Source organism: Pinus tabuliformis, chromosome 4_1, assembly GCF_031772625.1.
Source record: "Pinus tabuliformis cultivar Carrire ecotype Pingquan chromosome 4_1, CPIR1, whole genome shotgun sequence".
NCBI lineage: Eukaryota > Viridiplantae > Streptophyta > Pinopsida > Pinales > Pinaceae > Pinus > Pinus tabuliformis.
In genome coordinates, this window is record NC_142303.1 from 599,665,120 (window position 1) to 599,669,872 (window position 4,753).

Sequence of the window (4,753 nt, forward strand, 5' to 3'; positions counted from 1 at the left end):
CGAGGAGCAACAACTGGCCGCTGATGAGAGCACCACAGCGCATGCCGACCACAGCTAAGACAAACCCTCAGTATTCAACCAGAATTCCATTAACTTATAATGCTCAAATAACCATGGACACTTGCATGCACGTAAGACAAAACCTCAGTATTCAACCAGAAGACAAACCCTCAGTATTCACAATAATAATCCAAATGCCATTAACTTATAATGCAGTAGCCGAACTTAACCTCTAAACAATACAACTAAGAATCATAGCTTCACGCAGACATTTACCGCAGGAACTCTACCGCAGACCAAACATCGCACAGACTGCAGAGCTAAACAAGCAAGTAACAATACCAACCCAAATGCCGCGAAGATAGTAAAACACAAGCCGAACATACTAGCATCTCGAGGACGGACACCTGGCCGCCGATCAGACCACCAGACCGCATGCAACCACGTGCCCCTCACGCGCGCCACGTGCCATTCGCCTTGAACCATGTGAAGCGCGTAATAAGACCCCCAACCCTTTCCGCCCCGTAAACCTTAGTTCGACTTAGGAAAATATGCCAAATATTTGCAAAAATCGCGTCCGTCAACCCATGGACAAACCCTCAGTATTCAACCAGAATGCCATTAACTTATAATGCTCAAATAACCATGGACACTTGCATGCACGTAAGACAAAACCTCAGTATTCAACCAGAAGACAAACCCTCAGTATTCACAATAATAATCCAAATGCCATTAACTTATAATGCAGTAGCCGAACTTAACCTCTAAACAATACAACTAAGAATCATAGCTTCACGCAGACATTTACCCAAATTTGCATAAAACCCATGCACCTAAGACAAACCCTCAGTATTCAACCAGAATGCCATCAACTTATAATGCTCAAATAACCATGGACTCTTGAATGCAGCTAACACAGTAGGCAGGAACCGCATTATGTTTTCACCGCAGACAATAGAACAAATAGAAAGGAAAAATCGCACAGACCGTGCAGCTAAACAACCAAGTAACCATAATAACCCAAAGGCCGCGAACAGGGTAAAACCCAAATAGCAATGGACTCTTGCATGCAGGTAACAGAAATCCTCAGTATTTACCCAGAATGCCATACAGTAGCCGAACTTACCAAAGTCACACCGAGCAGACAGGAACCCCACCGCAGACGAAAAATCGCACAGACTGCAGAGCTAAACAAGCAACTAACAATACCCGAGCAGGCAGGAACTCCACCGCAGACGAAAAATCGCACAGACTGCAGAGCTAAACAAGCAAGTAACAATACCAACCCAAAGGCCGCGAAGACAGTAAAACCCAAAGGCCGCGAAGACAGTAAAACCCAAGCCGAACTTTCCAGGATGTCGAGCAGGAACAGCTAGCTGCCGATGAGACCACCATAGCGCATGCCGACCACAGCTAAGACAAACCCTCAGTATTCAACCACAATGCCATTAACTTATAATGTTCAACTAACCATGGACTCTTGCATGCACGTAAGAGAAACCCTCAGTATCTAACCAGAAGACAAACCCTCAGTATTCAACCAGAATCCCATTAACTTATAATGCTCAACTAACCATCGACTCTTGCATGCAGGCCACACAGTAGTCGAACTCACCAAAGCCACACCGAGCAGGCAGGAACTTCACTGCAGACGAAAAATCGCACAGACTGCAAGTAACAATACCCGGGCAGGCAGGAACTCTACCGCAGACCAAACATCGCACAGACTGCAGAGCTACACAAGCAAGTAACAATACCAACCCAAATGCCGCGAAGACAGTAAAACAGAAGCCGAACGTTCTAGCATCTCGAGGACGGACACCTGGCCGCCGATCACACCACCAGACCGCATGCAACCACGTGCCCCTCACGCGCGCCACGTGCCATTCGCCTCGAACCATGCGAAGCGCGTAATAAGACCCCCAACCCTTTCCGCCCCGTAAACCTTAATTCGACTTAGGAAATATGCCAAATATTTCCAAATATTGCGCCAGTCAACCCAAAGTCAGCGATCTATCGATCGCTTATAGTCCCCGGCAGGGACTAATAATAATTATAATAATAATAATAGAATTAAGTTATAGAAAATAAATAAATAAATAATAATTAAAATAAACATAAATAAATAAATAAATAAATAATATTGATAAAGATATAAATAAAAATAAAATAAAATAAGAAAAACAATAATAGTATTTCCAAATCGTTTATTATATTAGTAATAGTTTATAAATAAATAAATAATAATTAAAAATATAATAAATAATAATTAAGTTATTAAATAAATAATAATAGAATAAAGTTATTAAAAATAAATAAATAAAAATAAAATAAATAAATAACTAATAATAATAATAAAAATAAAATAAGAGACAAGAAAAACGATTACTAGATACTAGTATTTAGTAATCGTTTATTATAAAATAGAATTTAGTAATAGTTTATTATTTGCATTTATAATAGTAACTGTTTAATAGTTACTTATTAGTATTTTTAATAGTAATTGTTTAATAAATAATAATAAAGGATTAATAAATAATAAAAATATAAATAATAATAAGAGACAAGAAAAACGACTAAGAAGAAAGCGCTGGGACCCAGCACCTACTGATTTTCCATCCATCATCTCTATTGAGATTGTTGGGTCTCTTTTCAATCTCAATAGCTTCCCTAAATTTCCTATGATGGAAATGCGAAACCCTAGCGATAACACTAGCTTCCTCAATGCAAACATGATGATTGGTTTTTTCTACATGTTCAGCTAAAGCGGAAGACTTAGCTCTCCTATGCTTAAGGTCAGCAGCGTGCTCACTAATCCTCTGATTAATGGAGCGACCGGTTTCTCCAATATAAGGGGTCCCACAGGAGCAGGGGATAATATAAACCCCTTTCATATCTTTGGGGTCAATAGGATCCTTAACTGATCTGAGGGACGAACGAATGGTGCTAAGGGGCCTAAAGGTCACGGGGACACTATGCATCCTGAGAATCCTTGCAACCTTATCAGTGGTCCCCTGAACGTAAGGAAGATGGACACCTGGAATCCGTTCCTTAGGTTCCCTTTTTGACAGAGAATTCTTGGCGGCTTTTCGGAAAGCCTTCTGACCCAAGTATCTACTATAACCATTCTCAACAAAGACATCAAGGAGATGGGATTTAAATCCCATCTCCTTGATGTCTTTGTTGAGAATGGTTATAGTAGATACTTGGGTCAGAAGGCTTTCCGAAAAGCCGCCAAGAATTCTCTGTCAAAAAGGGAACCTAAGGAACGGATTCCAGGTGTCCATCTTCCTTACGTTCAGGGGACCACTGATAAGGTTGCAAGGATTCTCAGGATGCATAGTGTCCCCGTGACCTTTAGGCCCCTTAGCACCATTCGTTCGTCCCTCAGATCAGTTAAGGATCCTATTGACCCCAAAGATATGAAAGGGGTTTATATTATCCCCTGCTCCTGTGGGACCCCTTATATTGGAGAAACCGGTCGCTCCATTAATCAGAGGATTAGTGAGCACGCTGCTGACCTTAAGCATAGGAGAGCTAAGTCTTCCGCTTTAGCTGAACATGTAGAAAAAACCAATCATCATGTTTGCATTGAGGAAGCTAGTGTTATCGCTAGGGTTTCGCATTTCCATCATAGGAAATTTAGGGAAGCTATTGAGATTGAAAAGAGACCCAACAATCTCAATAGAGATGATGGATGGAAAATCAGTAGGTGCTGGGTCCCAGCGCTTTCTTCTTAGTCGTTTTTCTTGTCTCTTATTATTATTTATATTTTTATTATTTATTAATCCTTTATTATTATTTATTAAACAATTACTATTAAAAATACTAATAAGTAACTATTAAACAGTTACTATTATAAATGCAAATAATAAACTATTACTAAATTCTATTTTATAATAAACGATTACTAAATACTAGTATCTAGTAATCGTTTTTCTTGTCTCTTATTTTATTTTTATTATTATTATTAGTTATTTATTTATTTTATTTTTATTTATTTATTTTTAATAACTTTATTCTATTATTATTTATTTAATAACTTAATTATTATTTATTATATTTTTAATTATTATTTATTTATTTATAAACTATTACTAATATAATAAACGATTTGGAAATACTATTATCGTTTTTCTTATTTTATTTTATTTTTATTTATATCTTTATCAGTATTATTATTTATTTATTTATTTTTATTTTAATTATTATTTATTTATTTATTTTCTATAACTTAATTCTATTATTATTATTATTATGTATCCTATTATTTCGAAATAACTCTTTTATTTGTTTATTACTTTTAATATTTTTAACTTTTAATTATTCTTACATTTTTTATTTATTTTATATAACCACTTTCCTTTTAGTTTTTAATACCTATAACTAACTATAATTATTTTATTTTATTTTCTAATCCTTATTTCCTCTTTTATTGGATTATTTAATTTTTTATTCTATGGTTCTAATTTATTTATTTATTTTTTCTAACTAATTAACCCTTTAATTTGTTTACATATTTATATATTAAAAGAGAAGTTCTGTTTCATAACTTCTTCTGTTTAGTTTTACCTAACTAATGGTACCATTTATAATTTATTTTTATTTATATATTTATATATTTATTTTATACCTAATATAACTAAATTTGACCTTGTTCCTTAGTCAATTTTTTGCCCAGGTAACCGTTGGTGTCTCTGCTCTAGCTATTTAAACAGGCTATGCTGGATCTGTTCTTCAACTTGTCCTGACG